The 12,588-nt window shown below is 42.6% G+C and overlaps 1 protein-coding gene across 3 annotated transcripts in view; it reads left to right on the forward strand.

Annotated features, from left to right (window-relative positions):
* The window catches only part of SEMA6D (semaphorin 6D), a 578,468-nt gene that overhangs the window by 408,696 nt on the left and 157,184 nt on the right, over positions 1-12,588 (forward strand). The window lies entirely within an intron of this gene.

Genomic DNA, 12,588 nt, shown 5'->3' on the forward strand with positions numbered 1-12,588 from the left:
GATAACTTCCCTTTTTTACATCCTAAATATCTAACAGTAAAAAAATGATTCAGCAATGACAATGGTATGTTTTTATGGCAAAATTATATGCGTTAAATTATTTCAATAAGTTTTTAATGACATGGGAAAATATTCAAGCTCAAACATTGAAAAACCAAATTACAAAACTTTACATACAATACAATGAACGTGTGTGTGTGCATGCGTGTTTATACATATGAAATACATGACATGCTTATCATTAGGCTGATGTCATTACAGGAGATTTTTAAAGTGTATTTTTCCTGTATGGTCTGTATTTTCTGTAGTGAGCATATATTAGATAAAAGAAAAATGGGACGCTATATAGGAAACTAACTCTTATAATAGAACAGTGTTTACAGATAGTTAAGATGCATAGGTTATTGCAAAAGCCACAGTCCTGGAGTGCTAGGAAACGCATTAAATAGTTTCTGAGGAAGGAAAGTTCATCCAATAAGAGCCACTAAGGTGAAAGTTCAGAAATCAATAGTCAAAATGTTATGTTTTCAGAAGAGGCTGTGGTGTGGGTTAAGCTCAGGTAAAGTAACCACCTTTCAGGGGAGCCAGAGCAAGAAGGGGCATATATGTAAGAGCTGCTTGCTAGTGGCGTGAGGAAAGGGGGCAAGAATAAAGACGTAGGATGAAAACAGAGCGTGAGCGAGCAAAGAGGAAACGAGGGGGAATTGGAAGCAGGGATGGGAGTTTCTGCCCTTAGCATTGTCCTCGGTTTAGGTAATCTTGTCTGTGGACCTGGAATTAGCTGGCTGAGAGTTGAAGCTGATTGTTAAGCATTGGAATGCAATGTTCTTGAGAGAATGTTACACCGAGTACCAATTTTATAACAAAACACTTCCCTTTATGCTGTCCTTGTGGCCGTATCATTGTCCCTTTGCATGTTTGGATCGGTAATAGACTCCTCTAAAGAACTGAAAGCGAATTGAATTATGGTGACCAAACCTCAAGGCTCACAGTGACTAAGACAGACCTTTCTACTGAGAAAATAAGCATTTTTGAAAATAAAATACATAAACAATGCGATCATCAGGTCTTGCCTACCTAAACAGAAGAAATTCAATGTATTTCTTCCTTTGGGGCAAAGTTAACACAATAAACGTTCACGTTGGAGAGTAATGCCCTTAAACATTGGTGCGGTAGGAAAAGCTCTTGTCCAGAATGATTCCAGGAGGGCTACGCTTGTGGACACCTTGTATTCCTTTCCATGGCTATTACTTCTTTTCTTTAATTTCCTGGCTCTCTGCTGCCCTTTCTCACTGTCTCCAAGCCCCCAAGCCCTCCTCATTTGCCCTTTGCATTGTGCCTGGTTTGGAAACTGCTGGTCAGCACTGTGTCACAGAACATGGGCCCTGGAGCTGTTGTGGGTAAAAGGCATGGGCTTTCGCACTCAGACTTTTATAAAGACTGTTTTGACAACACAGAGGCTTTTTGCCTATTTTTTACTTTTCTCTTTTGTTGTGCAGAATTGAGATTGACAAATATGTGGCTTCTTGTAAGTGAAGGGCTGCTCAAACCATTGTTCTCTCAGCAACTTGCTACAAATCTGGAACTTCTACAACTTCTTTTCTGGAACTTGGAGTTATAAAACCCTCAAAATGCTAACAGAGAGTGTACAATGCAAAACACATTGTAGAGCTGATGCAAGTGTGTTTATGAGACACATAGATAATGTTGTTTCATGGCAGTGAATTGGTAGCTATATGGAGCCTAAAACTACAGATTATTTCTTTTTCCATTATTTTAGGGAGAAAGAATGCCACTGACTATTCTAAAATCTAAGGAACATAGAAAATGTACATCTATGTGAAACAGAGCTAGATAACTGGCTATAAGCATAGCACTGAGGAAGCTCTACCCCACCACTCCACCCCTCACCCTCACCCCACCTCACCCCACCACCAGCACACACACTTGGCATAAGCAGATTGCATCCCATCTAGCTCTGGCCTACTCCTTCAGTTGTTGGGGGTGGAAGGAGGTCTTTGAGCCTCATTTATTCATTCATTAGGAAATGTTTTAAGTTTCTACTATATTTTATCACTGTTTTAATTAATATGTCATTCATTCATCATCAAATATTTATTGAGCTCTTCTATGTGTCAGGCACCCCTCCAGATGCTGGGGATGCAGCAGTGAACAAGACAGACAAGGTCTTTTCTCTCAGGAGCTTAAATCTGTTGGGGGAAGACAACAAAACAAAAATACATTCATAATACAAAAATGCTAGGTAGTGCTCAGTTTGCGGGGGAGACACTAAGACGGGTAACACCTGGCCTTTACCATTGTGGTGCTTACAGGATATGTTGTAAGAAAGAAGATGCTATGAATGCAATATATCTGGACCATTAAGAGTCCCCTCTTTTTTTAAATGAATGTTATTATTTGGGGGAATATCTGAAATTAGTACAACTTAGTACAGTTAGTACTCTACAGCAATTAAGGCTTTTTATATCTAGTTTTAATTCCTTTAAAAACTTCAGCTAGTTTGCAGGTAGAGACCTGAAAGACCCCTTTGTAGAAATGTAAACAAACACACGAAGATTGAATCGGGGAAAGAAACAAACAAAAAATCCTGCATCATGACATGACTACAGAGTGTGTTCCAAACCACTTCATTGGTACCTTTCTGGATGATCAAGAAGCGGTGCATCTTTGTTTGTGAGCACCTCATGCAGCAGAGTTGTAAGTTTTCACCACGTTCCAGTCATGGCAGGCAATAGGTAACAATTCAGATGGGTCAAGTGGGTCAGCATTGCTATGGTTTGTCCTACCAAGTGCCAAACCCCTTCCTTAAGTGGACAACCTGGTTTAATCCTTTGCAGCTCACATCCCTTTTCCCCTCCAGCCTCTGGGTTTCCTCTGAGAGAGCAGAGCTTCCTATGTCAAGTTACTTGGATACTGCATGAGCCAGAAGACCTAAGTAGCCCACCAACAAGTCGCTCCACCCTGCCCCACTGTCTCCTACACACCTGTCTTCATAGCCCTCCTGATGGTGCTAAGTACCTTTGTGCGCATATCAGCTCCCCAGTACGATGCGAGCTCCCAAGAGTTCCCACCCTACTCCCAAGAGTTCCCATCCAGAATTCTGGATCTGGGTGGATCCAGAATCTAGAAGAGGGCAGGACATACGGTAACTGAAATACAAGGTTTAGGAATCAGACCACCTGGGTTTGAATTCAGACTCTGCTGTTTAGGGTGTGTGACCTTAACACTTTACTGAATCCTTAGAGCCTTGGTCTTCTCATGTATCAAATGGGATTAATAATAGTATCTTGCTTATGGGTTTGAGTTAATGATAAAATGAGGTACTATCACCATGTTTGCCAGTATTTGGCCACTGTTTTTCATTAGTATTTTCTCAATCCATTCAAGAGATACTTTATTCAAGGCCCTGGTATATGCCAACCACAACTTATTAAAGAATAAACCTGAAACGATTTGAACTCCGGGTGAATCTCAGGATCATTCTGAGGACGTTACCTTGAATCCAAAACATGCCAACTTTCATGACTCTACCATAGGACAGCTTCCTCATAGTTATAACTGTAAAAATTAAACTTCATTTACACACACACGAACTGAGTGTCTAAAAAAAAAGTTCTCATGTGTTTAGCTTGCAAAATGGGGACATTTTAGCTTTTTTCCACCTATTCAGAAAAATATCCTTATCAAAGAAAACAAATAAGGAAGATCGAAGGGGTATGAATTCTAATATATTTGAGTACTTGGTTTCAAAATCTTTTATAACCACATCAATCCAAATGATGATAATAAAAGGAAAGGGAAGTGTGTCATACACACAAAAGAAGGGAATTCTATTTTTATTTAACACTCAGCAAGGCCTGGACAGAAAATTTCTCTTGTGAAAGCATTTGCATTAATAAAGCAAAAAGATGAAAACCATTTCAGATGGGATGTTAAAAATCTGAGATATACACAAGTTTTGCATTTTAAATCAAAATATATACAATGTCATGCAATAACCAATTACTAACGAGTGCATTTCTCTTCTGATTGTCTAGTAATGTCCTAACACGTTTGAAGGCCCAATTCAGATATTCACATATATCACCTCCTTCCTGAAGCCTTCCCGTAGATTAGCGGTATCCATTTGCAGGCACCTTTATTCCTCTGCGCACACTCAAATATGAGTATTTCATATTTGAATTAGTCAATTACTGATCTCTCCCTCTCTTTCAAGTGTGATCTCCTTTTTGACAAAAACATCTATTTCCAACGCTCCACCTGGCTGTGGCACAATGTGGATGCTTTAAAAAAAAAAGAGAGAGTATGTGAACTGTGGACTGCATGCCATTGCTCTCCAAAGAGCTAAGCCTGAAGACAAAACTGTAGATGAGCCTGGACAGTGAGTTATTTAATTGTATACATAGGTATGTGGTTAAATGATGCATGCATGAGAGGTTTGGGTAAGATGGCTTGGATGTATGCTTTCTTTGTGCTGGAACTCCTGGTATCCGAGATGGAGAAATAGATGTCAAAAATGAAAGACTGTACACTTTTCTTCCTTAACTCCTTCCTTAGCTCCCTTCCCCCCTTTACGGAATTCAAGCCCCAGCCTTCCCATCTTCTCTCAACCATTCTATGACTTTTAGACAGCGCTACACATCTGTTGAGAAGTATTTTAGATTCCCTCAGCTGCTTCAGCTCAACAGCTAAGAAACAGCTGATTTTGGCACGCCTGCTTTTTTACACCTTAATTTCTAGTCACATTAGCCCAGGGCGAAGACTTGCAGCAGCAAACTTAGCTCCCAGGTGTGAACATTGGTAAGCGTGAACTATTGCCTTCAATGAGCTCAGCAGTGAGTTGCCTGCCAAAGCCATCACTCCACCTTGATCTCTTTGTTAGTTGAGTTCAGGGTTTCTCTCAGAAGCTGGAGCCTCATTACTGTTTCTCCAGTGTCTCCTCCAAGGTTACCTAGAGTCTGTGGCAGAGGATAAGAAGAATTCATCATCTTTCAGACTCCAGTCTGTTGCTTGAAAGCTTATAAGAAACTGACTGAGAAAATCACTGTTGTTAGTAGTTGATTATGGGACAATGAAAACTAAAGGCTCTAATGGGACCATGAAAAACAGTCACTAATGGAACAAGTTTTGCTGTGTATTGTATGATGAAAGTCACCCTCTTTGTTATCTCTTTAGGAGTCAGTTAATTTTTATATTATTTTTCAGAGCTGCTGTAGACAAGTTTTTATTTGCTTTGACTGTGACGCTGTAACAGAAAAAAGCTTCAAGGAAAAGAGAAAATAGCCAGGTTTATACATTTGGTTTGGTTTGGTTTTTCTGTATTTTTTATTCCACTTTAAAACATAAAGAAATATTTTAGAACATTCTTTCTTTGAGAAGCATTTAGCACAGCACCTAAGCATATCCTGCAGGGTTAAATTACTTGGTTTAGAGCCCAGACCTGTTGCCCTAGGGTAAAATTAGCCTGGGCAAGACTCAGTTTTTCACCTGAGTGAAATGGGATGGTACCTGACTCTTAGGGCTGAACTAGGGATTAACTGAGTTAGTCTGTGTGAACACTTAGAATGGTGCCTGGAACAAAGTAAAGGCTAGGTGCAATGTAACTATTAGGTACTCTTAACATCTCCCTCTCCTTTGAGTTCATTTCCTCCAGTTGAGATTTCACTAGGTATCCATTTGGTGTGGTCCTGATAAGATGTCTCTTCCAGTTCCTCTCTGTTCTTTCTTAATTGAGTTGATTCTCAAGGTTAATGCATCTTCATTGATTTATCCCTGTAAATGCGGAAGACAGTTCAGAGAATATTCAAACTGGGAGAAACAATTTGGCCCCAATCTAGCTTGCTGACCTAACCCTCTCTGGGATTTAACATCCTGTAAGGTGGTGATAACTCTATTGGTCCTCTTTCAGTGCTTGGATTGCTAACCAAAAAAAGGAGCATAGTGATTTGTAAACGTAAAGAATCAATAGGTACGTAATATTTGAAATGACTGTCCTGAAAGACAAGCCCACTTGTTAGAAAAGTGATCCATTCCAAGGAGAGGTGCTCAGATCCTGACCTAGGCAAGCAGACCTCTGACCGAGTCTCTAAAAGGACTGCCTGGGGAACCAGAGGACTCTGGACTAGCAAACCAATTGGCTGTTGCCATGGTAACCCTTTCAGATGAGACTTGCCTGTGGCTATGTCTACACAACCCTCTGAAAAGTAAAACATTCAATCAATGAGTTGTATTGTCCACTTGACTCTTCAGCCGATCAATGTGGCTGATCTCCTCACTGAATTAATTTGGTCGCTTTTCTGTGATGTCGCTATGGGGATTTAGGGTGTTTTTCCTATTATAGAAATAGTAGAGATAATCTCCTCTCTTTATTTAGCTTCACGTTTGACCTTTGCCACCTCTCTGTGTTGGAAAGGGTAGAAAGAGAAACATAACTGAATGAGAATAATCTCAAAAATAAGTGTATGGTGCAGCCACGGTAGAATGACTGCTGTGACACAGAAAACTTTCTGGATAACACTGAAGAAGTTTGCTGGGTGTAAATATTTGTTTCTTCATCTAAAAAATGGAGCTAATAAGAACTTTTTCCTAGGATAGGTTTGAAGATGTGTGTAAGCATGCTTTACAAATAAGATAGTCTGATAGAATATAAATAACTCTCTCTGTTCATCTGGGTCACTTCCTGGATGGAAGTAAAGGTGGCGTTTCTAGAGTTGGACCTGGGCCAGAAGAGCTGTGAGCTGGTGTCCTTCTGAGTAAAGGTGGATCAAGGGAGAACTCAGCTGATAACTGCACTTGCTGCAGGACTCAGCCACAGGCAGTTCTGCAGACTAGGTGGTTTCCAAGGCAATAAAACTCCGGCAGAAACAGGCAAACCACTAAAGGAAGACCTATATTAGTCACCATTTAGTCTAGACAAACACTGCTACCCTCTCTCTAGAGCCTTCCCTCCTTATATTCACTTCTCCTCTTTGGAGGGAATTAAGCTGCTAACAACGAGTATGTCAGGTGGGTAGTGAAGGAGACCATTATATCCACCTTCAAACCTTTAATTAAAGCCATGCAACAGAGGATGGGATTGTTCAAACCCATGGATGGCATATGCTTTGATGTGCAAGTAGAAAGGATGTGGCATCTGGTGAAAAGTTACACTTGGTCAGTGGGTCTGCAGACCTGAACCCATGTTTGAGAAAGTGTTTCTTGGCTCTGGACAAAATAAGTATAAGTACAAGGTGGTGAGTTCCAACCAAGCTAATTCTACTTTCTTTACAGCAATGTTCCCACAGACCGGCAGAATCAGCATGACCTGGGAACTTGTTAGAAATGTAGAATTCAGGCCCCCAAAGCTTATAAATCGGCATCTCTTGTCCTGGTGATTCAGATGCTCTCTAAAATCTGAGAAACTCTGGGTTGAAGGACTGCTCTTTAGGCTGCATTCAGGGCATTCAAAGGCCTTTCTTTAAAATGAAATGATGATAGAAGTAAGTGGAGTTTTGTCTGTGTTTATTATAGCATCCTTACTAGGAAATATATAAGATTAGCAACGCTACGTCACTTTTGTTGGCCTGGGAAATCTAAAGGTCAAAGAACTTCCAGTGCTCAGATTTTATTATTTTAATTTATTTTGCCTCCCAGTTCATGCTACAACTGTCAATCAATGCAGGATGTGAGGGAACAACATGTCTTAGAAAAGGGGTGACAGTGAAACTACGGGGTTAAAATACGGCACCCAGATCTGAACTCAGCTCTTGAGACATAGTTCTAGCAGGTCACAGCTGAGTGACACTCTCATCTCCTTCACCTGGACCCTAAGCATCTATGAATGCAACCTAAGACTGCACTCACTTCCCAGTGAGCAGTCTCACAAGGTTGGTGCCTAGTGTGCACCCACCCTGGGCCCGTGCAGCGGGTGTTTTTGAACTCTTTAAATGGGCATGTTCTTTTGCAAGGCTTCTGACCACCTTGTGTGGTGTGCCGGGGAGGGAGGGTCCGTGATGGGCGGGGGCAGGCTGGGGAGAGAGAGCATCCACTTCAGCGTGTCAGCACTGAGCTCATTTTGTTCTCCATATCGAGGTAATGGAGACCCCTTATAATTTCAGGACACAGGGGAAAGAATAACCAATATTTAAAGTTTAGAAGCTAAGGCGAACATGCAGCCTCTGGTCACTTATTGATCCACTCCTGGGGGTTTTTTGTTGTTGTTGTTGTTGTTTTGTGGTATGCGGGCCTCTCACTGCTGTGGCCTCTCCCGTTGCGGAGCACAGGCTCCGGACGCGCAGGCTCAGCGGCCACGGCTCGCGGGCCCAGCTGCTCCGCGGCATGTGGGATCTTCCCGGACCGGGGCACGAGCCCGTGTCCCCTGCATCGGCAGGCGGACTCTCAACCACTGCACCACCAGGGAAGACCCCTGGGTTATTTTTAAAAAGCAAATCAGCCAGCTGTGCTGACACTCAGTGTGTTCATCTTCCCTACTTGATCATACTGTCAGCACGCCATGATCTAGTGGAAACTAAAAGCAATAAATTCGGGGGGGGGGGTTGTGGTTGAGTGGCTGTGCTTACCTCTTTTTTAAAATTATCTTATGTTTGTGCAAATATTGTTTCATTGTGGGTGTGTTTTTAACCTTGGGAGTGGAGGGGTTCAGGGGAATATATCTTAGCTACTCACTCTCCAACGTGGCAAGGGGAAGCTAGGGCAGACCAAACTCTAACCTGACCCCCGGCTGTCTGACTAGTGACCATTGCTGGAAAGAGCTACCCAGCCTGAGTGTCCTGCTCTATGCCATCCTGTGTGCCAGCTCTTGACAGCATAGATCCCGAGTGTGTATAATAGGAGGGACCTAATGGAAGGCGCAGAAGGACACTAGGCAACACAGGGTTGTATGAAAAGACACTTGTGTGGTACACACGATGGGGTATAAACTCACATAGATGGGATCTTATACCCTTGTTAGTTTACAGTCAGTGGTGAGAAAATATCCTGGAACTAACCTAGCCTGTTCCACTCTAGATTGTCAGCACTTTCTCAAACCTCCCCTGGGTGCAACAACTACACCAACAGGTGAGGACCCCACCAGCTAAAATCTGCACTGCTCACTGGCATCATAGACACTTGCCCCTAACTTTTTTTTATTGGAGTAAAATTGCTTTACAATGTTGTGTTAGTTTCTGCTGTACAATGAAGTGAATCAGCTCTATGTACACATATGTCCCCTCCCTCTTGGACCTTCCTCCCACCCCCCCCACCCCCTCCCACCCATCTAGGTCATCACAGACGATGGCCAAATGTCATAAAGCACAGCCACACCCAGAAATAGAAAGGTGGGAATTATAAGCTCTACATGTCCAAACTCTTCTCCCAGAACAGAATCTTTATTTTAGCTGAATTAGATAAATACCTAAGCCCATGAATCAACAGTCATGACTCACTTTAAATCTTCCTTGACAAGGAAGTCTAGACGTATGCAAAGAGAGCATTTGGGTCGGATAGAGCCAGTTTGGGGCTTTGGGCAATTTCTGGAAACCCAGGAGTGTCTGAGCTCACAGCCATAATTTATCTCACTTCCACATGCTGCTCCTGGATGCTCAGGGTCCTGGAGAATGGAGAAGTGGTTAAGGTCTCTTCCACACTCTCCAGCCCCACCCCCTCTGCACAGAGCATACAATATGGAGACCCTGGTTCGATTCAACTCTGAGCTCCACATCTTCCCTTTCTGTGGCTCTCAGGACCTCACTTGACCTTTCTTTGCCTCAGTTTTCTCACTTGTTAAATGGACACAATTCAATCTATTCGCCATATGGAAGCACACTGCATCATGAAAAGCTTATGAAAACTAAGAAATTATTAGTCTTCAAGCATGACACTTTAACCCCACCTCTGAGTTCCAGACTAGGAAAGCTGGAGCTGCTGCTCCTTGACAGGTGGGGTAGTAACATGGAAGGTTCTGTTAATGAGGTAGAAGTTCCTAGTGGCACCACTGAGAGTGATGATTCAACAGGACCAAAAACTCACCCAGGAGTCATCAGAGTAGATTACTGGTGGTTGAGCTTATAAATGACTTCCTGATCAAAACCTTTTGTGGTTTAACCAGTGAGCCTCTTGGATCTGTGCAGGTCAAACCCAGCCACTGAAAATATGGGAGGGATTGCTGATTCAGCTACCCTCATTCACAAGGAATCTCAAAACTTGAGAATAAGAGTAACTGAAGTTCAACTTCCTTGTCTCCAAACAAGGCTGAATTTCTGCTTGCTTTCCATGAGGTTCATTCTATGTTGCTTCTGTCCTCAACATGAAAGAGGAACATACTAGAGCTGGGAAACTCAACCTATCCAAAGCAACCATCCCAGAAACTGCTAGAGACTCAGTCCAGGACTAGAGGAACTGAGGTTGTCTTTAGTGCCCTTGGCCTTTGAACATCTCTCTCCAACTCTCCATCTCCTTGCTCCCAGCACCCATCTAGGAGGTTCTGCAGAAGTGGACCCTGAAACAAGAACTTGAGTGTGGGTGATTTACTATGGAAGAGTTCCAGGAGAAACCAGTAGGGAGAAGGAAAGCAGGAAAGGGAAGGAGAAGTCAATCAAGTGTATGAGTTCAGGCAAAGTCCCAGACCCAGCCTGACCCCATGGGGAGCTCTGAGCATAAATGACACCTTAGGGTTTGTTCCACGGAAGGCTCTGAAGCTAAGCTTCCTTAGGCCTGTACAGTCTACAGTCGGCCATTGGGAAAGTCCCATGGAGGTCGTGAACTCTCAGGCGCTTCTGGTGCTCTGCAGCTGCAGACCCAGGGCCTCCAGTAGCCCTTGGACAGCCCTTCGAAGAGAGCTGCAGGCTTTTAGAAGTTAAAGAACATAGAAGCTGGGGAAAGGGTACATGGAAACAGTAGAAAGGGACACAAGGGGATCTGGACAGGGCTCAGTTAAAGTCCTCTACCCACTCTAGTGTCAGCTTTTTGCTCCAAAACTACCCTTCTCTTGCCTTCTCCCCTTTCTGACAGCTGTTTTTAAGTCAAAAGGAGAGTTATGTCAAGTCATGTTTCTGTCTGCTTGAATGGCATCAGTAGGTTTACTTGTAGGGTCTCATCCAAGCTCCATATCATAGTATATGAGCGCTCCCTGACATGGCCGGGCCAACCTCTCAAGGCTCATCTGTTGCCCTGCCCAGGCTCAGTCTTATGTATTGGTTGAATCTTCTGTTTTCTGTAGCTAAAATAATTATAATAATCACAACACAATACTCAGCATTTACTGAGTGCTTCTTTCTGCTAGGCACTAGTTTATGCACTTTCCTCACATTAACTAATTTAATCCTCACAATTATTCCATTATATAGGTAAAATTATCATCCTTATTTTACAGATAAAGCACCCAAAGCAAAATAATGTTTTCTGATAACCAGCATACCCTAACTGATATTCCAGCCAATAGAACAGTCATTCTTAGGAACATACTAGGGTGTATCATCAAGTGAATAATTAGCAATGGCTTAGAAAATGAAAGCTGCTTTGATACCAGCAGTATCTTGTGAAGAGCATGTAGTTTAATTTTCTCTTATAATAGACTGGTAGCCATGATCAACAAGGGAGAAGGTACAGATGTGATGTATCTTCTTTCATGTGCTCAATAAAATATTTTCAAGGGCTTATGCCAGGTGATGAAAGGGAAACAGAACTATGTCCCGTTTCAGAGTACTTGTAGCCCAGAAGGGAAGAGAAGACATCCATATAGATAGCTGTAATATTCCCCTGCTTCACATCTTGCCATCTCTATAACCCATTCTTCACACTGAAAGGAGATTCATTTTTAATTTTTCTATAAAACAATCTGTGGGTGTCAGGATCCTGCTTTAATAGTCCTTCAGGGCTTCCCTGGTGGTGCAGTGGTTGAGAGTCCGCCTGCCGATGCAGGGGACATGGGTTCGTGCCCCAGTCCGGGAAGATCCCACATGCCGCGGAGCGGCTGGGCCCGTGAGCCATGGCCGCTGAGCCTGCACGTCCCGAGCCTGTGCTCCGAAGCGGGAGAGGCCACAACAGTGAGAGGCCCGCGTACTGCAAAAAAAAAAAAAAAAAAAAAAAGTCTTTTAGTGTCTCTCCAGTGACCTCAAAGTCCAGACTCCTTACTCTGGCTGACAAGGCCTCTCATGAACTAGACCTGCCAATCTCTCCAACCTCAACTCTCACCAGTACCCTGAATCCCCTGTGTCATACAGAACTGCTTTCAGCACCTGGAAGAAATATGATCTGTCTCTCATCTTCAGATCTTTCTACCTATTGTCTTGTCCCTTTTTACCTGTCTCAGTGTAGATGTTACATGTTCTTGGAAGACTTCCTTGATCTCCCAAGACTGTGTTAGGAACCATACCTGCATGCTTCCATAGTTCCAGGTATTTACCAATATTATTGCGCTTATTCACTGCTTTGCACATTTCTTTTAGCCTAAGAAAAGAAGATTAATGGAGTTATTAGTGATATTGACCTTGGAAGCTCTAGCAAACACTTTCTGGTAGGGAACATGTCGTTTTTTATCACCTCTATGAAAACCTTACAAATATATTCATCAAATTTGTACATAATATT

Source organism: Stenella coeruleoalba (genome assembly GCF_951394435.1).
Source record: "Stenella coeruleoalba genome assembly, chromosome: 2".
NCBI classification, from domain to species: Eukaryota; Metazoa; Chordata; class Mammalia; order Artiodactyla; family Delphinidae; genus Stenella; species Stenella coeruleoalba.